Raw genomic sequence first — 27,871 nt, 5'->3', positions numbered from 1 at the left:
GATAAAATGGATGAATGTTGAATTTTCCTTTATGATGAACTCGGCATAAATATTTTAGTATACTTAATTTTGGATGATAAAATTTTTGTATGATCAATGTTATAATAACAAATTATGTGCTTCAAGTCTCATTCCCTTTTTGTTGATGACAAAGGGGGAGAAAAGTGATGACTTGTACCATTTTGATAGCATGACTTATATGAATTGCAAAAGCTTGTATGAATGTCTTATATACCTTGCAAAATCCTTGAGAATATCACAAGATTGATTGATCATATTGAAGGCATGCCTTATATCTATATCATGAAATTCATGTTGAAAATCTTTATCTCCTATCATAGTAAAAATCGTCCCATATCATTTGACTTATGATTTTTTTCGAAGTTTCGCATTTACTATTGCTTAATGAGAATAACGATAAGTTCTACGGTTAGAACTTATCAGTTTATGCTTGAATTCAATGGATGAAATTCAAGTGTTTTCATCTTCTCATAATATGGCATATAGATAGGGGGAGTTATGTTTAACTCCGTCATCAATTGATTGTCATCATCAAAAAGGGGGAGATTGTTGAATCTCAGATTTTGATGATAAAATCAATTGATGGGTTAATTGATCTAATCCATATTATTAAGCTAAGTGTGCAAGATTAACTACGATAACCAGAAAACATAAAGCAAGTATACCGGAGTCAAGTTCGATAGACGTTTAAGAGTCCGAAGAATCGTCGGAGATGTTGCCGGAACCAATCGAGACGAAATCAGGAACCTGTCGGAATTTTCGAAAGTTCGCCGAAGAGATCGTCGGAGGTTCATGGAGATCACCGAGAAGGCTTGGCTACTCGTTAAAGTCATCACAAGTTCGGGAGCTTGTTGGGAGTCCGTCGGAAGAAGTTCATCGGAAAGCTCACCGAAACAAGACTCGACGTTCGCGGTTGAAAGCTTGCTTAGGATGTGTTTTGTTATGTAGTTCACTTGTAATTATGATTAGGATTAAGAGATAATCCTATATCCTGGTTAGGGGCCAATTGGGCCCAAAATTAGACTTGGTTTGGACTAAATTTGAAGCCCAAATAGTCAACCGAAGAGTCTGGCGGTGGCACCGCCAGACTGGGCGGTTGCACCGCCCAGCACTGTCCATGTCTGACACTGACAGGCGGTGGCACCGCCAACATCGGAAACCCAACGAGAATTCAAATTTGGAGCCCAAATTTGAATCCTCTTGAGGCCTATAAATACCCCTTAAATCTCAGCTGAGATTACAACTTTTTGAGCAGCAAGTGATTGAGAGAAAAGTCTTAGAAGAGTCTTTGCCTTTCTTGTTTTCAATTTGCTAGTGTTCACCTCCTTCTTTCTAGCTGAAAATCTGTAAGAGAGTGAACCGCTTGTAAAAGTTGTAAGAGGGGTATTTACCCTTCCCTTTCAAGAGATTTGCTAGTGGAAGGTAGGAGCCTCATCGAAGAGGGGCCTCGCAAGTGGATGTAGGTCATGTGACCGAACCACTGTAAAATCGGCGTAATCTCTGGTTTGCATTTACTTATTGTCATTTATATTACTGCAAACCATTTGCACTTTAATGCTATACTGCTTTGTCTCCGTCTTACTTATCTCTTCAAGTTAAAAAGCAATCGAAACAGTTTTAAACGAAAATATTGCTTTTATCGTACGAAGTTTCTGAAAAGTGTTTAAATCGTGAAAAGTTTATCGCACTTCACCGCTGCACTAATTCACCCCCCTCTTAGTGCCGCTCCGATCCTAACATGTATATATATGTATATATATATACATATATTTATATATATACATATATTTATATATATATATATGTATATATATGGAGATTTAGGCAGCAATTTGAGAAGCATTGTCGTAGCCCTATTGTGTAGATGACCACGAGAGAGGAGGATGCTTGATCTCCTTCATCCTCTTCTATCGATCTGTTGGGATTTAGGAATATACGATCTCCCTAGGTAGCACAACTATCTCACATGTGGTTTTAAGTTTTGCGTGTTTGGTGCACCAATTTTTGCACGATGATGAACACCTTTTTAGAAATTTTTGGGATTTTATTTTTTGTTCTTTCCCTACACATGTTATTTTGCCCCTAGATTTTCCTATAGTGGTATTAGAGTTAGGTTGTTCGTACGAAAGATTGGTTTTGAACTACATGTATGGTGTGTTAGAAAATCTTTTGACGTCAAAATCGTTGATGCAAAAGCGAGAAAGAGTAGCAACTGTTGCTGCCCTTACTGCCCTCACAGATAACAATGCTGCCAATCTACATACAGGTGCATGAAGCCGACGGCCTACTTGCAATAGGCTTGCGATCGACGTAGGGTCGACAGCCCACGGGCGCTGCTTGCGAGCACAGCACCCGTAGTGGTAGTGCAACCCGCAGGCGACTTACTCGTAGGGCGAGCCACCTGAAGGGGAAGCCCCACCTACCGGGGCGACGCGCTCCCACAAGGGGTGGCACTGTCCACCCGCATGAGCAACCACCACTTGCATCAGTGCTTGCAAGGGCACTTGCCCGCGAGCAGAGGCGCCTCCGCCCCCCCGTAGTGGCCATTGTCTGTGGGGTGGCAACGGTTGCCGCAACGTAGCAGGGGTGAAAGAGGATTAGGGCTTTTTGGAAAATAACATATTTACCACTTAGGATTTTATAAATTTTAAATTCTATCATTTCTATCTAAAATACCAAAATACCCCTCATGATTCATAAAATTTCTTACATATCCCGAATTTTAGAAAATATTAATTAATTAAAAAAGTTTAGTTTATTATTATTATTATTATATAGTAGTCCTACATGATGATGATGTATACATGTGATATGTGATGTGGACAGATGATCATGGACTATGTGTTGTGTGTACCTGTGATGTGATTATTATTATTATTGAGGCATGCGAGTCTCTATTTTTCTCATTTATTGTCGGACCTATGTGCCTATGATTAAGTTGTAATCATACGAGGAGGCACAGCGAGAGTGTGGAAGTGATAGCGAGACCCACGAAAACAAGACGGACGATCGTAATGCATAAATATGTGTTAAGATACCGACAGAACCGACGAGGATGAGATGGATGATCATAAGGCATAAAGATTCACTGTTGCACACATAGATCTTGATATGAGTGATGAGGCCCACTAGCTCAAGCCCGATCACATTAAGTTATGGTCCATGATCATCTGGTGTGATTGATTATATGATGTGTGATTACTTATACACCTACTAGATATATATATATATATATATATATATATATATATATATATATATATATATATATATATATATTTGCATGCGATGTAGATATATATTAAATATGTATGTGTGTGACATGTCATATTAGGAGATCAAATCAAAATCCCCTCTCTTGATAATATTAAATCGGTAAATGTGAGACAATTGGATTGACTAACGTGGCCTTCTATAGTTACAGGTAGAGATCGATTCTCAACGTAGGTTGAGTTGGTCGAGTCCCTCGAGGCTCACCTATATCACGTTCACTATCTTGCCTATGACATAGAGATGTCATCGATGACCTGAGGACATGGTATACTTGGTCGAGTCCCTCGAGGGTATATCATCGAATAAGACTTATTTTGTAACGATGTTATTGACTTAACCGAACATCATGATTGGTCGAGTCCCTTGAGACCATGGTGATTCGTAGGCCGAATAGGACGAGAATCATAAGAAGTTGTGATCGACAAGAGTTGCCTACCTTTACGGGCTTAACATGATTGGTCGAGTCTCTCGAGATTACATTCAGATGCCGATTGGATCCCGATCCCCACTAGAGATCTGTCGAGGGTCTCTTATTCACATACCGGAGGGAGTTATGTGTTTCATGAGAAAATAATGGGAGTAGATTAAGATAGAAGCCCATATCTTGTTTATTTATTTTTCAGTAAAATCTGCATGTTATTTATTTCTACTATATCTTTATTTTAAAAAAATAACGCTTTCAAATCCCTTACGTGGCATACTTAATATCAACTGCCTCACTGGTCTGAATTATACATATTAGCTTTATAACTTGAGAATTGTTCTCATGACGAAGAAAATTATGTATATCCTTGATACAGTGATGCCTACACCTGAGGAAGGGGCAAGCGAGGATGAGATCACTTACTACATGAAGTACATAGATGACTCCACTCTTGCTCAGTATTACATGTTAGGCTCCATGACTCTTGAGTAACAAAGATAACATAAAAAGATGGATGTCAAATCCATTCTCCTACATATCCATAAACTATTTGAGAAATAGGAAAGGACTCAACGATATGAGATATCCAAGAGCATTTTCTATGCTAGGATGATTGAGGAGACACTAGTTCAGAACCATGTTCTAAAGATGATTGAGTGGATAGAGAAACTCACAGATCTAGGAATGGTCCTAGAGGATAACTTGTATGGATCTTGTGCTTCAGTCCCTACTAGATTCCTTTTCACAGTTCATAATGAATTTTAATATGAACAAGCTTGAGGTGACTCTCTCTAAGCTCCTCAATATGCTGAGGGAGGCAGAGAACACTATTAAGAAAGTGAAGCCAGTTCTCTATACTAGTGAGACCAGAAAGAAAAAGAAGGTAGAAAAGTCCTTTAAGAAGGGCAAGGGCAAGGGTAGGCTGGGTAAAGCAAAGTTTGCTAAGAAAGATCTAACAAAGGACAAAGGCCAGTACTTCCACTACGACAAAGATGAGTATTGGAAGAGGAACTACAAAGAGTACATTGTAGAGAGGGCAGAACAGAAGCTTCATATACATTCATGGTCAGTCTCCATTTGTCAAACTCTTATGATAACACATGGGTATTAGATACTGATAGTGCTTATTATATTTGTAATTCGTTGTAAGACCTAGGAGATTGGTAAGAGGCGAGATGAACCTTAAGCTGGGCAATGGAGCAAAAGTTGCTGCAGTAGTTGTTGGTGAGGTCATCCTATTTTATTACTTTTACTAATGATTTCTCAAGATATAGACATATGTATTTGATGAAGTACAAGTCCGAAGCCTTTGAGAAATTCAAAGAGTATAAGAATGAAGTAGAGAACCAAATTAGAAAGTGTATCAAGACTTTTCGATCAGTTCGAGGAGGTGAGTTACTTGAGTATAGGGTTCACCCAATTCCTCAAGGTCTATGAGATTCTATCGCAATAGACACCTCTTTATACACCTCAGCTTAATGGTGTATCTAAAAGGAGGAATCATATATTGTTAGACATAGTGCGGTCTATGATGAGCTTCACTGACCTACCCATCTTATTTTGGGGATATGCCCTAGAGACTGCAACTTATCTTCCAAACAGAGTTCCAACGAAGTTGGTAGTGTCTACACCATATGAGATATGAAAAGAGAAGAAGCCCAATCTTAAGGTTGTTAAGATTTGGAGCTACCCTACCCTTGTTAAAAGATACAACCCCGATAAGTTAGAATCCAGGATGGAGTGGTGTAAGTTCTCGGGATACCCCAAGGAAACTTATGGGTATTATTTCTATCATGCTGAGAACCAAACGGTCTTTGTAGCCAAGAGATCGGTGTTCATTAAGAAGGAACACATTCTTGGCGGAGACAATGGGAGTGTGATAGAGTTGAGCGAGGTTAGAGAGCCTAGCTCAAGCATCACTCTACAGCCAGAGTCTGTTCAGGTACCTAGCACATAAGTTTCAACTTTAAGTAGGTCCGATAGAGTCTCCCATTCTCTTGAGAGATATATAGGACATATTAGAGAAGAAGATGTTGAGGATATTGATTCTTAGACCTATGAGGAGGCTATTACGTGTATAGACTCTACGAAGTAGCAAGAGGTCATGAATTCTGAGATGGATTCCATATGCTCTAATAAGGTTTGGAACATAGTTGCTATACTTGAGGGTATTGTACCCATTGGTTGCAAGTGGATCTTCAAGAAGAAGATTGGAGTAGATGGAAAGGTAGAGACCTATAAATCTAGGCTAGTGGCTAAGAGGTATCGTCAAAGGTAAGGTGTTAACTATATTGAAACCTTCTTACCTATAGCTAAGCTAAAATCCATTCAAATTCTATTGGCTATTACAGCACACTATGATTATTAGATATGGCAGATGGATGTGAAAAGTGTGTTTCACAATGGCAACCTCAAGGAGGAGGTGTATATGATACATCTTGAGGGATTCGTGTCCAAGGATTGCCCATATAAAATATGTATATTACATAGGTCAATTTATGGACTAAAGCAAGCTTCCCAAAGTTGGAACATAAGATTTGATGAGGCGATCAAATCTTATGACTTCATTAAGAATGAAGATAAGCTTTCATTAAGGCGATCCCGAAGTGAGAGCGCTATCACCTTCTTGGTATTATATGTGGATGGCATCCTGATCATTGGAAATAATATAGGAATGTTATCCAAAATAAAAACTTGGTTATCTAGACACTTTTCCATGAAGGACTTAGGGGAAGCATCCTATATCTTGGGGATTCAGATCTATAGAGATAGATCCAAGAGGATGCTTGGCTTATCCCAATCTAAGTACATAGGCACTATTGTCAAAATGTTTAGCATGAAAAATTCTAAGAGAGGTCTCATATAGATGAGACATGGGATATTGCTTTCTAGGAGTTTATTACTAAAGACTCTTAAAGAAAGGGCAAACATGGATATAATACCCTATGCCTTAGTGATATGGTCTATCATATATATCATACTATGTACCAGGGTTGATATAGCACATGCTCTGAGTTTCATGAGCAAGTATCAAGCAAATCTAGCCTTGGAGCATTAGAAAGTAGTAAAATATATCTTTAAGTACTTGAGAAGAATTAAGGATCTTTTACTGGTATATAGAGGTAGTAGCCTTAGGGTTGAAGGGTATAGGGACTTGAGTTTCTAGTCTGATGTCGATGATAGAAAGTCTAATTCAAGGTATGTGTTCACCTTGAATAAAGGAGCATTATGCTGGAAGAGTTCCAAACAAGATACTACTGCTGACTCGACTACAAAGACAGAGTACATTATTGTAGTAGAGGTAGCAAACGAGGGAGTCTGGATGAAGAATTTCATCACAGATCTAGGAGTCGTGCCGGGTGATAAGGAGCCGATTCTCTTATATTATGACAACAATGGGGTGATTGCTCAAGCGAAGGAACCCATGTCTCATCAGAAGTTTTCTGAGGAGGTTCTAGCTTATTAGAGCGATCGTGGCCCCTAGGAGATATAGTAGTGGAAAGAGTTTCATCCGAAGATAACATCGTAAATCCACTAACAAAGCTATTATCTCATATTATCTTTAAGCGTCACAAGAGTCTGATGGGGATCATATACATAGGTGATTGGCTTTAGGTCAAGTTGGAGATTAGTAGTCATAGGTGCCCCGCAAGCTAATCACGTAGGTGATGGCACATGTGACATTACACACACTCTTTTTGCCTATTATATTATTTGATATTTTATTATTTTATATATCTTATTGCATGAATATATATATTGTGATATCCAAGGATCTGTGCAATAGGAATCAGATCATGATGAGATCATGATAATGAGACCGATTCACCTTTAAACAAAAACCCTAAATAATCCTGGTCATAGGTTACTTGAAAGGGACATCGATATAACCGAACATACTTGTATGCTGTATACCCATCCATATAATGAAGGTAGCTGGTCTCAAAGTTGCTCATGTGGGGACACTAGGGCTATAGTGCAGGTGCTCATTGGAGAATGAGTTTGCTGGTTGATCCGCTCACGGAATGCTAGATGGTTAATGATACCTCATTGTCCGATTGCGATTTCGATGACCTAGTAGTGTACTTGGTCCTTAGACTTGAGACACTAAGGATGTCTTGTATGAGTACTCCATTCTTTGATACCGGACTAATAGACTTGGAAGTTTCAGATCTAGCATAGCTAAACATTGGGAGTGGTAGATAACCTTATGAGGATTATTGAGTGTCGATAGAGGATCATCTACTCTTAATATCATGAGAGGAATATCCCATGCATTCTTGCTCAAACAAATCCCGGGCCAGGGTCATTTGGATTGAGAAAGAAAGAGTTCTTCGGGAGAATCCAATTATCGCGAGACACGAGTAGAAACTGTATAGACCTAATAGTACCATACCCAGTATACGATCTTAATAGAACCCCAAAGAAATTCTATATAGATTGATCTTTGAGGGGGATCAATCTTTTGGAATGCTATAGGGGTTCCACCCTCCTAGAAGTCAGCCATATGGCTACAATTATAGATAAATCTTATTCTCAAAGAGATAGAGGCTACATGCTTATATAAGGCTCCAAACCTTAACCCTAGGGGTTGCTTCCTAAGTGAATTACCCTTTTTACCCTCAACCCTAGTCGATCGGCCAAATAAAAGGAAGCCCAAATATAAACCCTAGCCACTAGGAAGCCCAAAGGCCCAAATATAAACCCTAGCCACTATTCTTTATAGGATAGAGGTGGCTAAGTGGGGTTTATTATAATTTCACAAGTTTTTTATTAGTTGTTTCTTGGTTGAGTAGGACCTAACCCTGCTAGGGTCCTACCAAGCTCGCCCTCTCTAAATAAGCCTTGTCCTCAAGGCTAAGGTTCCATGAACTCAAGGAACTAGGTCTTTAGCTCCTCATATGATTCTCATTTGGCGTCTTTGAGTGGTAAATTATTCCAATGCACTAGTACTTCAGTAGAGGGACGTCGGTGATGTATCTATAGTCAAGGATGACTTGTGATTGGACTTGAATATCTCCATCATCAGTGGTGTTGGGCAGTTGGATCTGGGGTGACTCATGTTCTCCCAACTTGGGCTTTAAGCATGACACGTGGAAGACAAGGTGAAATTTGGCATCCTCAGGCAATTTAAGTTTGTACGCCATAGCTCCAATATGCTCTTCGATTTGATAGGGCCTATAAAAATGTGGGGATAGCTTCATGGAGGCTCGTGTGTTGATGGAGAGTTGCTTGTATAGCTGTATGCAAAGATAAACCCAATCTCCTGCTGAAAATTCTCTTTCGCTTCATTGTGTGTCAGCTTGCTACTTCATTATGGCATGAGCGGTTGAGAGATTATCCTTTATTAGCTATAGGAGTTTGTCCTTGTCAATGAAATCTTGGTCGACCTAATCTACCTTAGTAGAGCCAATTACATACTTTAGAATCACAAGGGCCGGCCGACCATATAGTGCTTCATATGAAGCACATTTTGTAGATGAATAATATGTAGTATTATACTACCATTTAGCGCAGAGAAGCCATTTCGCCCACTCCTTTGGCTAGTCACTAGCGAAACACAGAAGGTACGTCTTTAAACATTTGTTCACCACCTTTGTTTGGCTGTTAGTTTGTGGATGATATGCTATGCTCATCTTGAGTTTGGTGCCCTATAATTAAAATAACTCAGTCCAAAATTTACTGGTGAAGATCCTATCACCGTCACTTACAATAGACCTTGGCATCCCATGTAATTTAATAATATTTTTTATGAAAATCTAAGTAATACTAGCGACAATGTAGGGATTTCTCACAGTACAAAAATGAGAATATTTTGTAAGTCAATCAACCACCACGAGGATTGGCAGCCCTTCGATAAAGTCCATGGAGATGTCAGTCCACATAGAGTTCGATATGGGTAGTGGTTGTAGCTTCCTTGGACTCGCCAATATTTCACCATTTTGTTATCGACATACATTACATTATGTCACATATTCAGAAATAATTTTTTTCATCCCTCTCCAATAAAAATTTTACTTCACTCTTTTGTAGGTCCTCAGAAATCCATAATGCCCTGCTGAAGGTGTAGAGTGCATTTCATGCAAGATGATTTTGATGCAAGGGGAGTCGAGTATAAGCACAATGCGACCATTGTAGTGTAGATCCCTCGAATCCCAAGTGTAGTGGGCTATTGTGCTTGGAGCCTCCTCCAATTTTTTTATGATGTTGCTGATCTCTGGATCCTTCTTCCATTCCTCCATAATGTCCTCGAGGAAGCCAGTGATAGGAAGAGAGATGGTTGAAAATTTAGCTTGCTCAAATAGCCATAAGAGTGCATCTATAACCACATTTTTTTCCCACTTTTATAAATAATTTCATAATGAAATCCTAGAAGTTTGGTTACTCATTTTTGCTGCTCAAGGGATGATATCTTCTGCTCCAAAAAGTACTTGAGGCTTCTATGGTCAGTTTTAATTTGAAATCGTCAGTCGATCAGATAGGGTCTCCACCTTATTTCTGCATGCATGATGACGAGCATCTCCTTATCATATATTGATATTTTTTTATGGGAGGGAGATAACGCCTTACTAGTGTATATGAGTGGTTGACCATCTTATATGAGAATGGCTCCAATTTTGACTCTAGATACGTTGGCCTCAATGATAAAGGGTCGACTGAAATCTAGTAGCGTAGCACCGGTGTCGTTGTCATGGTTGCCTTAAGTTTGTCAAAGGCAGTGGAAGCTTTGTCCGACTTTTAGAAGGCATTTATTTTAGTAGAGAAGTGAGGGGTGCACTGATCTTCATATAGTCCTTCACAAATTTTCAGTAGTAGCCCGTTAGTCTAAGGAACCCGCACAGTAATTTCACATTTGTAGGTTTCGGCCAGCCTTGCATTGCTTTAATTTTTATTAGGTCTACCACCACTCCTGATATTATGTGCCCAAGGTGCTCTACTTTTTGCTGGAGAAAGCTGTACTTCGGCTGCTTAACAGAAAGAGTATTCTCCCAAAGGATCGTTAAAATAACCCGTAAATGTTGAAAGTGAGTCTCAAGAGAAGGGTTGTAAATGGGAATATCATCGAAAAATACCAGCACAAATTTATGAAGAAAGCTCCAAAAAATATCGTTCATGAGACTTTAGATGGTTGAAAGAGCATTAGTAAGTCCAAAAGGCATTACCAAGAATTTATAATGGTCATTATGTGTGCAGAATGTAGTTTTTGGAATGTCGTCTTCACATACCCGAATTTGGTAGTAACCAGATAGGAGGTCAAACTTCGTGAAGACTCAAGCCCCTTTTAACTCATTAAAAAGTGTTAGGATCAAGAGCACTAGGGGGGGGGGGGGGGGGGGTGAATTAGAGCAGCATAAAACTTTTGACAATATAAAACAACGTTCGTATAATAAAAACACTTTCGATGAAAAACTATTTCAGAAAGTTCTTCAACTTAAGATTAAGCGAAGTACAGTTGAAGAAAAACAATGGAGGCAGTTTGCAGTTAAGATAGAGAGCAGAATGTAAATGCAAATTGAGATTTAGAGTGGTTCAGTCAATCTTGACCTATATCCACTTTTGGCTTCCTCCTCCGATGAGGTCACCGATATCCACTAGAGGCCTTCCTTCAATACACGAAGGCCAACAACCCTTTTACAACTTTACTCCTTTTGACGGGCTTAGGAGACAACCCTTACAGATTTCCACTCCTCTCTTGAATGATCAAAACATAGAAGAAAAAGAGGGAGAAGAACTTCTAGCCTTTTACAACACTTTTAAGCTTTCAAATTCATAGAAAAAATGTAAGCTTTCGGTGCCCTTTCATGCAGGAAAGTATGGGGTTTATATAGGCCCCCAACTGGTTTGAATTTGGAGCTCAAAAGTATCATCTCCTGGATTTCCGGGGTCTTGGTGGTACCACCGCCAAAACTGGGCTGTACTATCGCTTGATACTACTCGGAGACCGAGCTCAGGTGGTACCACCGCCTAATAGGGGCGGTACCATCGCTCAGCTTTGCTCGAAGATCGAGCCTAACTAGTACCACTGCTTGACGGGGGCGGTACCACCGCTTGGCATTCCTGGGAGACTGAGCTCCTAGGCGATGCCATTGTCGGCCCAAGCGGTGCCACTGTTGACCAGGAATTCTGGGTTCAAATAGGCTGATCCATTCAGCTCAATTTGGGTCTGTCAAGGGCCCAATTGCCCCCATATTAAGTTAATGGGATCACCTCTCATTCCTAACTTAATTTATATGCTAACTATGATATTTAAGACATTAATACTGCAACTTGCTCCTGTGCATCAATCGCTTCTTCCGGCGAGCTTCCGGTGAACTTCTGGCGAACATCCGACAAACCCTCTACGATGCTCCGATAGACTTCCGGCAAACTCCTGGACTTGCGATAATCCACTTGGCAAGTTTTGATGAGCTTCTTTGGCAAGCTCTTGGACTTCTCGGATTTATTCCCGCAGAACCTCCGATAACCGTCCGGACTTTCGTCGAACTCTCGAACCCCCAACGTGATCATGGTCTTGACTCCAGTGCAACTCCTGCTACATGTCTTACTTCTATCGTAGTTAATCTTGAATATTTATCTCAACATATGGATTAGATAACAAATGACATTTGACTTCATCATCAAAATCCGAGATTCAACAATCTCTCCCTTTTTGATGATGACAATCAATTGATAATGGAGTTAACCTTAACTCCTCCTATCTGTATGCCATACTTGAGATAAGTCATTCTTGAATTTAAAGCCTTTGAATTCAAGAGACATATTGATAAGTTAAGATCGTTTAACCTTATCAATACTCCCATCATGATTCCTATCATGATGTATCTCTTTGAAAATGATGTCAAGGCTTGACATCCATTTTCAGGTTTTACATTTCAAATGTGAAAGATAGCAATCGTAGCAATTTATCATATGGTATGATATCAACTTATAAAATTACGATGTAAGTTCTTGATATCTTAACATAATGCAAACATTTCAAGTGTTTAGCAATCATAGCATTTCATCACATGACAAGATATCAATTTGTAGAATTGTGATGTAAGTTCTTGATATCTTAAGATTATGCAAACATTTCAAGTGTTTAGTAATCATAGCATTTTATCACATGACAAGATATCAATTTGTAGAATTGTGATGTAAGTTCTTGATATCTTAAGATTATGCAAACATTTCAAGTGTTTAGTAATCATAGCATTTTATCACATGACAAGATATTAATTTGTAGAATTGCGATGTAAGCTCTAGATATCTTAAATATGACATAGTGCAAATATGACAATCATAGCAATTCTATCACCAATTTATCATATATTTCGATGCAAGCTTTTGATATCTTAACATAATTGAAATATGGCACTCATAGTAATTCTATCATCAATTTTTCATGTATTTCTCCCCCTTTGTCATCAACAAAAAGGAGAATGATTTAAGCATATTTCAAGCATAAGTGCGGTAATGATTCATGTCATAGAAAGGTTCATGTCATTTTTCAATAATAAGTGATAGGATACCAATTATACAAACATTTCAAGGAAACATGACATGGAGATAGCTTTCATTACATCTTCCTTTTTATTTGTCATTTTCTATTTGGATGAAGGAGGAAAGCCATTGTGAGCTTACTTAAATGAAGTTAAACAAAATGATAAGAGATTAAATCAAGCTTCATTTTTACACAGATCAAGGTATGCATGTGAATTAAATCCAAGCAAGTGTTCATCTCAAAAGGAAATCTTCCTTCATCAAGAAAGAATTCATATGAAAGATCGTTTCATCAAATCTCTTTCTCGATTAAAAATTCAAGATAAATCTATGAGAGATGTATTTTCATATGTCAAAAAATCATGGAGCATTGATATGAAAGAAACTTGATACATTGATATAAAATCATTTAGGCTCATGAATGCTCCATTAAGTCTGGAAGATAAATACAAAATTATGTATTCGGATAGTATTATTAGGATCAAGAAATTCTGAAAATGAAATTCATGTATTCGAACAAGGTTTTGCTATAGATTTTTAAACACAATCATGAAGATAAAACATACTTATCATTATGAAAATTTTACATTCAAAACACATAATTTCTAACATGTTATTAAGGCATGTAATCATGTAAAATTCTCTTTATAGCAATTAAGTGATTGATCAAGAAAGTTCAAAAAATGAATTTAATAAGTTTATGCATTCGGACAAATCAACATTCCTAATTTTCTTCTAATGAAATCAAATTATTCTTCACTTAAAGGCTTTGTAAAAATATCAACTAGTTGATGTTTAGTATCAATGAACTCTATAATTACATCATGATTAGTGACATGATCTCGTATAAAGTGATGTCTAATATCAATATGTTTTGTTCTTAGTGTTGAATGAGATTCTTTGTTAAAAATATTGCACTTGTGTTATCACATCTAATGGGAATATTTTTAAGATGAACTTTATAATCTTCTAAGGTGTTTTTTATCCACACGACTTGTGCACAACATGCACTAGCTGCAATATACTCAGCTTTGGTTGTTGATAGTGCAACCAAGTTTTATTTCTTGGATGATTAGGAAACAAGGGCATGTCCCAAAAATTAACATGTTCCTTATGTACTTTTTATATCTAGTCTACACCCAGCAAAATCCGCATCAGCATAAGTAATTAACTCAAAATTCTCAAATTTTGGATACCATAATCCTAGATTTGTGGTACCTTTAAGATATCTAAGTATTCTTTTAACTGCTTTAAGATAAGATATCTTAGTGTTCGATTGAAACCTAGCACAAAGTCCTACACTGAACATAATATCTGGTCCAGTTGTAGTGAGATAAAGTAACTTCCTATCATACTCCTATAAGTTTTTTGATCGAAGTTTTCTCCACTTTCATCAATTTCTAACTTAGTGGAGGTGCTCATAGGAGTGTTGATACCTTTTGAGCTATCCATATTAAATCTTTTTAGCAAATCTAAAGCATATTTAGTTTGACTAATAAAGATGTCATTGCTTAGTTGCTTAATTTGTAAGCATAAGAAGAAAGTTAATTCTCCCATCAAACTCATTTCAAATTTGAGATTCATAGTTTAAGCAAAAGATTCATAAAGAGATTCATTCGTAGAACCGAAAATAATATCATCAACATAAATCTGAACAATAAGAAAATTATTTTCAAAATTCTTGATAAATAATGTAGTATCGACCTTACCTTTTGTGAAATTATTTTCAATAAGAAAAGAACTAAGTCTCTCATACCAAGCCCTTGCGGCTTGTTTTAAACCATAGAGAGCTTTAGTTAATTTAAACACATAATTATGGAGGCTATTATTTTCAAATCCGGGAGGTTGTTCAACATAAACTTCTTCGGAAATAAAGCCATTAAGAAAAGCACTTTTACCATCCATTTGAAACAACTTAAAATTGTTATTACTAGCATAGGCAAAGAGCATTCTTATGGCTTCTAATCGAACCATAGGGGCGAAGGTTTCTTCGTAATCGATACCTTCTTCTTGGTTGAAACCTTTGACCACTAATCTAGCCTTGTTTCTGACCACGATACCATATTCATCTTGCTTGTTTCTAAAGACCCATTTAGTATCAATAACTAAATGGTCATTTGGTCTAGGAACAAGCTTCCACACCTCATTTCTCTTAATTTGATTTAATTCATCTTGCATTGTGATAATCCATGAATCATCTTTCATGGCTTCATCAATACATTTAGGTTCAATTTGGGAGAGAAAAGTAGCGTTGGCACAAAAAATTTTAAGAGAAAAACGTATTTGAACCCCCTTAGATGTGTCTCCTAGGATTAGCTCCTTAGGTTGAGCATCTACATACTTCCAATCCTTGGGTAAGGATGTTTTGGAAGTGGATGCATCCAAGTTACTAGTTGGAGAAGGGGTTTCATTTAAATTCAAATAATCGAAATTAACATCATCATCAAAATTAATTTTCTTGATTTCGAAAATCTCATTGAAAACAACATGAATAGATTCTTCTATAATTAAAGTTCTTTTATTGAAGATACAAAAAGCTTTAGAAACCGAAGAATAACCAAGAAAATTTTCGATTTAGCATCAAATTTTCCTAAGGCATCTTTTTCATTTAAGATAAAACACTTACACCCAAAAACTTTAAAATATGAAACATTGGGTTTTTTATTGTTTCACAACTCATAGGGAGTTTTGGTGAGTAAGGGTCTTACTAGAACTCTATTCAAAATATAGCATGTAGTGTTTACGGCTTCGGCCCAAAAATATTTGGGTATGCTATGTTCATTCAATATAGTTCTCGCCATTTCTTGTAAATTTTTATCTTTTCTTTCTACTACTCCATTTTGTTTTAATGTAATCATAGATATGTTTTTGTATGGCTTTTCAATGATGCAAGCATTAGATTCGAATTTGATAATATATCTTTTATCACATAGTTGACTAATGCTCAAGAGGTTATGTTTTAAACCATCAACTAACAAAACGTCTTCAATAAAGAAGTTGGATTTGTTACCTATGGTTCTTGTACCAATAATTTTACCTTTGTTGTTGTCTCCGAAGATGATATATCCTTCGTCTATGCTAGTAAGCTTAGAGAATTGAGATGGATCTCTGGTCATATGCCTTGAGCATCCACTATCGAGGTACCATCTCTTGCTCCTAGCTTGTGATGGTATATGTTTATATAAGAAATGATGATTTTTAGGTACCCATTTACTTTTGGGTGCCTAAAAAACTGATCTAAATTGTTTATTATGTTGCATAGAATTTATCATGGTTCCTTTAGGGACTCAAATCAGTTTGTTCGGACTAACTTTCTTGAATGGACAATGATAAGTTCTATATCCATGTTTGTAACAAAAGTTGCATTTGCTTTTGTGCCGAACATGTAAGATAGGGTCTTTAATGAAGGTGGTTAGATTTTGGTGAGAACTTCTCACAAATCCGATTCCACTTTTTTTAGGAAGGTGACCCTTATTTGTAAGGATCATATTCAAAAACTTGCTACCAACCTCGAATTTCTTCAGGGTGTCCTTAAGTAGCAAGTTCTCCTTTTGGAGAGTTTCTAGATCATCACATTTTATACATAGAGCTAAACTATCATGATATTTAGTTTTTATTTTATCAAAATTACTAATAAGACTATCATGCTCCTTTTTTAACAATTTATATTTTCTACTAATTATTTTGCATTCATCAAATAAGTCATGAAAAGCATTTAATAATTCATCAAATGATATTATTGCCATTAGGGCGTAGTGAGCAACTTGCTCAGTGTTGGACTCCTCTTCTTCAGACGCACTTGAGTCATCCCATGTTAATTTGAGCACCTTCTTCTTTGGTGTTCTCTTCTTGGCTCGGGGACAATCACTTTTGTAGTGTCCCAACTTCTTGCATTCGTAGAAAATAACTTGGTCCTTTTTCGGTTCAAATTTATTTTTTGTGTCATTTTTAAACTTGTTTCTTTTAATGAATTTTTTAAATCTCCTTGTTAGAAGTGCCAAGTCATCATCATAGTCCTCATCACTTGAGTCTTCTCACAAGTGGTCTTCTAAATTTTTTAAATCTCCTTCCTATTCTTTGGAAGGATATCTTCTTGCTCTTCATGAGCTTTGCAAGTCATTTCGTAGGTCATTAATGACCCGATTAATTCTTCAAGAGGGAAGTTGTTTAAATCTTTAGCCTCTTGAATAGCAGTGACTTTAGGGTCCCAACTCTTTGGAAGGGATCTTAGAATCTTATTCACAAGCTCAAAATCCGAAAAACTTTTACCGAGTCCTTTTAGACCATTGACAACATCTGTGAAACGGGTGTACATGTCGCCTATGGTCTCGCTCAGTTTTATTCGAAAAAGTTCAAAAGAATATATTAAAAGTTTGATTTTTGACTCTTTCACTCTATTCGTACCTTCGTGAGTCACTTCGAGTGTGTGCTAAATATCAAATGTAATTTCACAAACCGAAACATGATTGAACTCGTTTTTATCAAGCGCACAAAATAAGACATTCATAGCCTTTGCATTAAGAGCAAAAGTCTTCTTCTCCAATTCATTCCAATCGATCACTGGAAGAGAAGACTTTGAAAATCCATTTTCAACAAGATTCCAAAGTTCAAAATCAATGGAAATAAGGAAGATCCTCATTCGGGTCTTCTAGTAGGTGTAGTCCATCCCATTGAACATAGGTGGACGTGTAATAGAGTGGCCCTCTTGGCTTTTGACGTATGCTATCTCTCTTGGGATTTAATCCGATTGAGAGTTAACCCCACTCTGATACCAATTGTTAGGATCAAGAGCACTAAGAGGGGGGGGGGGGTGAATTAGTGCAGCGAAAAACTTTCGATGATATAAAATGACGTTCGTACGATAAAAACACTTTCGATAAAAAATTATTTCGAAAAGTTCTTCAACTTAAGATTAAGCGAAGTACAGTTGAAGAAAAGCAATGGAGGCAGTTTGTAGTTAAGATAGAGAGCAAAATGTAAATGCAAATCGAGATTTAGAGTGGTTCGGTCAATCTTAACCTACATCCACTTTTGGCTTTCTCCTCCGATGAGGTCACCGACGTCTACTAGAGGCCTTCCTTTAATAGACAAAGGCCAACCACCCTTTTACAGCTTTACTCCTTTTGACGGGCTTAGGAGACAACTCTTATAGATTTCTACTCCTCTTTTGAATGATTAAAACTTAGAAGAAAAGAAAGAGAAGAACTTCTAGCCTTTTACAACACTTTTAAGCTCTCAAATTCTCAAAATAAATGTAAGCTTTCGGTGCCCTTTCATGCAGGAAAGGGTGAGGTTTATATAGGCCACCAACTGGTTTGAATTTAGAGCTCAAAAGTATCATCTCCTGGATTTCTGGGGTCTTGGCAGTACCACCGCCAGAATTGGGCGGTACTACTACCTGAAATTGCTTGGAGACCGAGCTCAGGCGGTACCATCTCTTGACAATGGCGGTACCATCGCTCAGCTTCGCTCGGAGACTAAGCTCAGGCGGTACCACTGCTTGGCATTCTTGGGAAACTGAGCTCATAGGTAGTGCCACCGCCAGCACAAGCGGTGCCACCATCGGCACAAGCGGTGCCACCGCCGGTCAGGAATTTTAGGTCTGAATGGGCTGATCCATTTGGCCCAATTTACGTCTATCAAGGGCCCAATTACCCCCAAATTAAGTTAATGGGATCACGTCCAATTCCTTACATGCTAACTATAATATTTAAGACATTAATACTACAACTTGCTCTGGTGCATCAATCGCTTCTTCCGGCGAACTTTTGGCGAACTTCTAGCGAACATCCGACGAACCCTCGGCGATGCTCCGACAGACTTCCAGCAAACTCCTGGACTTGTGACGATCCACTTGGCGAGTTCCGACGAGCTTCTTTAGCAAGCTCCTGAACTTCTCGGATTTGTTCCCGTAGAACCTCCGACGACCGTCCGGACTTCCATTTAACTCTCGAACCCCCCAACATGATCATGGTCTTGACTCCGGTGTAACTCTTGCTACATGTCTTACTTCCATAATAGTTAATCCTATACACTTATCTCAACATATGGATTAGATAACAAATGATAATTGACTTTATCATCAAAATCCAAGATTCAACAAAAAGTTCATCCACCACTAGTATTAGGTACTTGTCCTTAACAATGATGCCTGTTATGATCAAGAGCGACAATAAGAGGGTGGGGGGAGTGGTGAATTAATGCAGCGAAAAAAATCATCGATTTTGTAAAATATTTGTTCGTTGAAAATCAAACTCGGAAAGTGCTTGACTTTAGAGTAAATGAACTAGCAATTAACTTAAAAAGTAATGGCAGTAATGAAAAGTAGAATGAAAATGAGCACACCGGAATTTATAGTGGTTCGATCATTGTGACCATCATCCACTTCCAATTCCTCCTCCATCAAGGTCATCAGAGTCTACTAATGGTCTTCCTTCAATAGGCGAAGACCCACCACCCTCTTTACAACACTTTCTCCTTTTCACGGGTTTAGGAGATAACCCTTACAAGCCTCACACCTCTCTTGAATGATCACAAGACTTAGAAAGGTAGGAGGAGGACTCTTAGCACTTCTACAATACTTTTAACACCCTAAGACTTCAAGATAATGTTCACACTTTCATGCCTTTTCATGCAAAAAAGGGTGGGGTATTTATATGCCATAATGGCTTTAAAATTGGAGCAAAAAAGTGTCACATGCTCAGATTTTGGGGTACTGGCGGTACCACTGCTTGCAGAATGACACTGGGTGGTACCACCGCTTCGTCTAGGCGGTATAACCACTTGAGAAAGCTAGGAGACTAAGCTCTAGTGGTACCACCGCTTGACAGCATTAACTGCCGATGGTACCACTGCCCAGTCTGGGCAGTACCATTGCCCAGTCTGGGCAGTACCATTGCCTAGAGCACTTAGGAGATTGAGTCCCAGGTGGTGCCACCATCAGCCGTGACTTTAGGTGCTGAATGGGCTATTTAACCGGTCCAATTCTGCCCTGTTAAGGGCCTAGTTGCCCCATAACTAAGTTAGTGGGATTATCTCCCAATCCTAACTCAACTTATGGTCTAACTATAATAATTAAGACATTTAAATAGGCAATCTCTATCTGATATATCAATTGTTCTCTCGGCGAACTTCTGATAATCTTCTCAATGAACTTCCGGCGAACTTCCGATGAACTTTCAATGAACTTCTCGGCGAACTCCCGATGAACTCTCAATGAACTCCTGACAAACTCTCGGCGAGCTTCTGACAAACCCTCAGAGAGCTTCCGGCAAACTTCCGGCACATCGTCCGAATTTTCAACGTATCGTCCAATCTTTAACTCTAGCCCAACATCTACTTTATGCCTTACTACTATCATAGTTAATCCTGCACACTTATCTCAATATATAGATTAGATCAAATAATTTACTAATTGATTTCATCATCAAAATCTGAGATTCAATAATCTCCTCCTTTTTTATGATGATAATCAATTGATGATGGAGTTAACCTTAACTCCCCCTATCTATATGTCATACTTTAGAAAAGACACTCTTGAATTCAAGGCATTTGAATTCAAGCATCAAACTGATAAGTTATATTCAATTAAACTTATCAATATGCACATCATGATACATATCATGATTTACCAATACGATACCACATATTTATTAATAAAAATGATGTCAAGGCATAATATTCATTTTCAAATCCAATATAGAGAGATGATAGATAATCAACATTTTCAAGTATGATGCGAATTTCAAATATGAAATTTAGCAAGATGACAATTCTTGATAAAGATAATAATTCATCATTCCGTAGCAAGATATCAACTGTAAATAGCAAGTTAAGCTCATGATACCTTATCATAATGAAAGATAATTATCAAGGATTCATGAAACATTTCAAGTATCTATGATGCATATGAAGTACATTTCGATTTGTTTCAAGTATTTGTGATGTGTTGCGATGTATTTGACGATTCCAATTATGTTTCAAGCATTTGCAAAACCTTCAAGCATTTAGCATTCACAAAATATTCAAGCATTTATGATAAGATACATTTTATGTATTTATCTAAAACATTCATAATACTAATTTTTCATTAATTTACCACATTTCTCCCCCTTTGTCATCAACAAAAAGGAAAACAATTCAACAATGCAAGTGTGGTAAAAAAAATTCAAGCAAGTTTGACACCAATTTATCCAAGTAAGCAAAAACTTTTCATGATAACTTTTTCGATAAGCTAACATTTTTACTTTAGATGCACAAAAACTTTTGGTTATTCTTGAGATGTGCAAGTTTCTTTCTTCCTTTGTCATAAAATTAAGAAGAAGAGGAAGAAAGGTAAGGAAAGAATCCAATAAGAACCAAATTTATGAAAAGATTTGAACCAAGTCAAATTCAAAACAATAAATGAGTTTCATTAAATCATGCTTTAATTTTAACAAAAAAAAGGGATTCATGAAAATGATCAAGATATCCATACGAAATCAAATCCCTATTCTTGCAAGTGATCATCACATACCAAAAAATTCACAAACATTCTTCTTTCATGAGAAGAGTAAGGAAGAATTCATGGGAAAGGAGCATCATAAAAAATCCATGAATAAAGCTTCATAAATCAAATCCATTTCTCAATAAAAATTCACAAGAGTGAAATCCGTGAGAGATGCATTTGTCAATAAATTCCATGAGTGAAAAGGGACTAAGTATATCAAACATCATTAAGTGATGTAGCAAGGGTATGAAGTAAACTTGATACCAAGGAAGATAAAAATGAAATAAATTCATGAAAGCTCCATTCATGAAATACATTAAGAGGAAGATAGTCCGAAAAAAAATACAACAAACTCATACATTCAGATAGTTTAACATGCCTACCTCTCTTCTAATGAAATCAAATTATTATTTATTGAAAGGTTTTATAAAGATATCGGCTAATTGATGTTTCATATCAATGAATTCTAAAATTACATCATGATTATTAACATGATCTCATATAAAGTGATGCCTAATGTCAATACGTTTGTTCTAGAGTATTGAATAGGATTTTTCGTTAAACATATTGCACTTGTGTTATCACATTTTATGGGAATATTTTTAAGATAAATTCTATAATCTTCTAATATATTTTTCATCCACACAACTTGTGCACAAAATGCACTAGCTACTATATATTCAGCTTCGGTCATAGATAGTACAACCGAGTTTTATTTCTTGGAAGACCAAGAGACAAGTGTATGACCTAAGAATTGATATGTTCCAGATGTACTTTTTTTATCTATTATATATCTAGCAAAATCCATATCAACATAAGCAATTAATTCAAAGTTTTCTAATTTTGGATACTATAATCCTAAAGTAGTGGTTCCTTTAAGATATCTAAGAATTCTTTTAACTACTTTAAGATGAGATAGCTTAGGATTAGATTGAAACCTAGCACAAAGTCCTACGCTAAACATGATGTTCGGTCTAGTTGCGGTGAGGTATAGTAAACTACCTATCATACCACTATAAGCTTTTTGATCAAAGCTTTCTCCACTTTTGTTAATGTCTAACTTAGTAGAGGTACTCAATGGAGTATTAATAGTCTTTGAACTATCTATATTAAACCATTTTAGCAAGTCTAATGCATATTTTGTTTGACTAATAAAAATATCGTTACTAAGTTGTTTGATTTGTAAGCCTAAAAAGAAAGTTAGTTCACCCATTAAACTCATTTTAAACTCTTGGCTCATATCCTTGGCAAACAATTCACATAAAGATTCATTTGTAGAACCAAAAATAATATCATCAACATAAATTTGAACAACAAAAAAATTATTTTAAAAATTTTTAATAAATAATGTAGTATCAACCTTGCCTTTAGAGAAATTATTTTGGATAGGAAATGAGCTAAGTCTCTCATACCAAACCCTTGGGGCTTGTTTTAATCCATAGAGAGCTTTAGCCAATTTAAACACATGATTAGGAAAATTATTATTCTCAAATCCGGATGGTTATTCAACATAAACTTTTTCAGAAATAAAGCCATTAAGAAAAGCACTTTTAACATCCATTTGAAATAACTTAAAATTATTACAACTAGCATAGGCAAGGAGCATCCTTATGACTTCTAATCTTACCAAAGGAGAAAATGTTTCTTCATAATCGATATATTCTTCTTAGTTGAAATCCTTAGCTACTAATCTAGCCTTGTTCCTAACCATGAAACCAAATTCATCTTGTTTGTTTCTAAAGACCCATTTAATACCAATAACTAAATGGTGACTTGGTCTTGGAATAAGCTCCCACACCTCATTTCTCTTAAATTGGTTCAACTTTTCTTACAGTGCGATAACCCATAAATCATCTTTCAAGACTTTGTCAATGCATTTAGGTTCAATTTAAGAAAGAAAATAGGTGTGGGTAGAAAAATTCTTAAGAGAAGAATGAGTTTGAACCCCTTTTGATGTGTCTCCTATGATTAGCTCCTTACGATAAGTATCTACATACTTCAATTCCTTGGGTAAGGATGTTTTAGAAGAAGATATATCTAAGTTACTAGTTGGAGGAGAGAGTTCATTTAAATTCAAAGCATCAAAATTAAGATCATCATCAAACTCATTTTTCTTAAATTCAAAGACTTTATTAAAGACAACATGAATAGACTCTTCTATGACTAGGATTCTTTTATTAAAGACATGAAATGCTTTTGAAATTAAAGAATAACCAAGAAAAATACCTTCATTGGATTTTGCATTAAACTTTCCTAAGGTATCTTTTTCATTCAAGATAAAATATTTACAATCGAAATTTTTAAAATATGAAACGTTGGGTTTTTTTATCATTTCACAATTCATAAAGAGTTTTGGAAAGTAATGGTCTTACTAGAATCCTATTAATGACATAACATGTCGTATTAATGGCTTCGGCCCAAAAATATTTGGATAGGCTATGTTTGTTTAACATGATTTTTGTCATTTCTTGTAAATTTTTATTTTTTCTTTCTACTACTCCATTTTGTTGAGAAGTTCTCAGAGTAGAAAAATTGTAGTTATATCCATTAGATTCATAAAAATTTTAGAAATTATAGTTTTGAAATTTGCCATCGTAATCACTCTGAATTGATGAAATCATAAAGCCTTTTTCATTTTGAACAAGTTTATAAAACTTAGAAAAATACCTAAAGTAATCACTTTTATGTACCAAGAAGTATGCCCAAGTATATCTACAATAATCATCCATGGTGACAAAGGCGTATTTGCTACCTCCTAGGTTTGATGTATCAATTGGTCCAAACAAATCTATATGGATCAATTGTAATAGTCTAGAGATGCTTATTTGATTCTTTGCTTTAAAACTATCTTTTATTTGTTTTCCTAGTTAAAATGCATCACATACATTATCTTTAACAAATTTAATGTTAGGAATACCTCTTATAAGTTCTTTAGATTAGATTTGAGAGATTAGTTTCATGTTAGCATGACCTAATCTCCTATGCCAAAGCCAAACATCGTCATTCAAAACCAAAAAACACATTTCATTACAAAGATCATCAATATCAATAGTATACACATTATTTTATTTTAGAGCAATCATAGAGGTGTTTTAGTGTGGTTGTTTAATAATGCAAGCATTGAATTCAAATCTAATGACATATCCTTTATCATATAATTGACTAATGCTCAAAAGATTATGCTTTAAGCCATCAACTAACAATACATCTTTAATCAAAAAGTTAGATTTGTTACCTATGGTTCCTTTGCCAATGATTTTACCCTTGTTGTTGTCTCCGAAGGTGACATACCCTTCGTCTAGTCTAGTGAGCATAGATAATTTAGATTGATCTCTAGTCATATGTGTTGAATCTCGGATTTTGATGATAAAATCAATTGATGAGTTAATTGATCTAATCCATATTATTGAGTTAAGTGTGCAGGAGTAACTATGATAACCAGAAAACACAAAGCAAGAATACCGGAGTCAAGTTCGATGGACGTTTAAGAGTCCGAAGAATCGTCGGAGATGCTGCCGGAACCAACCGAGAAGAAATCGGGAACCTATCGGAATTTTCGGAAGTTCGCCGAAGAGATCGTCGGAGGTTCACGGAGATCACCGAGAAGGCTCGGCTACTCGGTAAAGTCATCACAAGTTCGGGAGCTTGCTGGGAGTCCGTCAGAAGAAGTTCGTCGGAAAGCTCGTCGGAACAAGACTCGACGTTCGCGGTTGAAAACTTGCTTAGGATGTGTTTTGTTATGTAGTTCACTTGTAATTAGGATTAGGATTAAGAGATAATCTTATATCCTGGTTAGGGGCCAACTGGGCCCAAAATTAAACTTGGTTTGGGCTAAATTTGAAGCCCAACAAGTGAACCGAAGGGTCTGGCGGTGGCACCACTAGACTGGGCGGTTGCACCGCCCAGCACCCGAGAGCTGGGCGGTGGCACCGCCCAGTGCCCGAGAGCTGGGCGGTGGCACCGCCCAGCACTGTCAATGTCTGACAGTGACAAGCGGTGGCACCGCCCAGCACTGTCAATGTCTGACAGTGACAGGCGGTGGCACCGCCAGCATCAGGAACCCAAAGAGAATTCAAATTTTGGAACCCAAATTTGAATCCTCTTGAGGCCTATAAATACCCCTCAAATCTCAGCTAAGATTACAACTTTTTGAGCAGCAAGTGATTGAGAGAAAAGTCTTAGAAGAGTCTTTGCTAGTCTTGTTTTCAATTTGCTAGTGTTCACCTCCTTCTTTCTTGCTGAAAATCTGTATGAGAGTGAACCGCTCGTAAAAGTTGTAAGAGGGGTATTTACCCTTCCCTTTCAAGAGATTTGCTAGTGGAAGGTGGGAGACTCATCGAAGAGGGGCCTCGCAAGTGGATGTAGGTCATTTGACTGAACCATTGTAAAATCGGCGTAATCTCTGGTTTGCATTTACTTATTGTCATTTATATTACTGCAAACCATTTTCACTATAATGCTATACTGCTTTGTCTTTGTCTTACTTATCTCTTCAAGTTAAAACGCAATCGAAACAGTTTTAAACGAAAACATTGCTTTTATCGTACGAAGTTTTCGAAAAGTTTTTAAATCGTGAAAAGTTTATCGCACTTCACCGCTGCACTAATTCACCCCCCCCCCCCCTTAGTGCCGCTCCGATCCTAACAATTGGTATCAGAGCAAGGCTCACTCTCATATTTGGTTTAATACCCAAGAGAGATGGCTTACTCCGGCATGCATGAGGGTCATTCTATCACACGTCCACCCTTGTTTAATGGGTCGGATTATACTTATTGGAAGACTCGGATGAGTATCTTCCTCATTTCTATGGATTTCGAGCTTTGGACAATTGTCGAAAACGGATTTCAAAAATCTTCTCTTCCGATGAGCGAATGGAATGAATCGAAGAAGAAGGTTTTTACTTTAATGCAAAGGCTATGAATGCCTTGTTTTGTACACTAGACAAAAATGAATTTAATAGTGTTTCAATTTGTGATTCGGCTTTTGATATTTGGAGAACTCTTGAGGTCACTCATGAAGGCACTAGCCGAGTGAAAGAGTCCAAAATCAACATCCTTGTGCACTCTTACGAACTTTTCCGAATGAAACCAAGTGAGTCCATCGGAGACATGTACACCCGGTTTACGGATGTCATCAATGGACTCAAAGCTCTTGGTAAAGATTTTACTAACTTTGAACTAGTAACTAAAATCTTAAGATCCCTCCCTAAAAGTTGGGATCCAAAAGTTACGGTCATTCAAGAGGCCAAAGACCTTAAAGCATTCCCTCTTGAAGAACTCATTGGGTCTCTAATGACCTACGAAATGACATGTCAAGCTCATGACGAGCTCGAGAACCCCCTTCCAAAGAACAGGAAGGATATGACACTCAAATCACAAGAAGACCACTTGAAAGGAACATCAAGTGATGAGGACAGTGACAATGACATTGCACTTTTGACTCAAAAATTTAAAAAATATTTAAGAAAGAACAAATTTAAAAATAATACAAAAAATAAATTTGAACAAAAGAAGGACCAAGTGATTTGCTATGAATACAAAAAACCGGGACACTACAAGAACGATTGTCCTCAAGCCAAAAAGAGAACATCAAAGAAGAAGGCGCTCAAGGCAACGTGGGATGATTCAAGCACGTCCGAAGAAGAGGAGTCCAACACCGAGCAAGTTGCTCATTACGCGCTAATGGCTTTAGGAGAAGAGGTATGTGATAAGACCCTAAAGTCTTATCGTAGGCTCTGATACCAAATTATAAGACCCTAAAGTCTTATCGTGGAAGAAAGGGGAGAAATAGGGATGATAATGATCGCTTCGAGGGGATCGGCCTCCTTGATCGCTTCGAGGGGATCGGCCCTCCTTGATCTCTTCGAGGGGATCGGCCCTCCTTGATCACTTCGAGGGGATCGGCCTCCTAGGGTTTGTCCAAAGACAATAGTATTTTTCATAGATTACTGAAAAGAGGAGTTACATCCCTATTTATAGAGTTCCACCCAAAGTCCATCAGGACTTGAACTCTAATAATAAATAAATATTAAATAAACCTCTACTTGACTCTAACTGAACCAAACCGATTCAATAAACAACTAGACTAAACAGACTCAATAAACATTATTCAAAAGCTCATAAAAAGGTTTCTAACAGTTCCTCCCTCTTCAAATCAGCCTTGTCCTCAAGGCTGAGCAGCAT

Source organism: Musa acuminata, chromosome BXJ2-5 (assembly GCF_036884655.1).
Source record: "Musa acuminata AAA Group cultivar baxijiao chromosome BXJ2-5, Cavendish_Baxijiao_AAA, whole genome shotgun sequence".
Taxonomy (NCBI): Eukaryota; Viridiplantae; Streptophyta; class Magnoliopsida; order Zingiberales; family Musaceae; genus Musa; species Musa acuminata.
Note: the sequence above shows the minus strand (reverse complement) of the source record.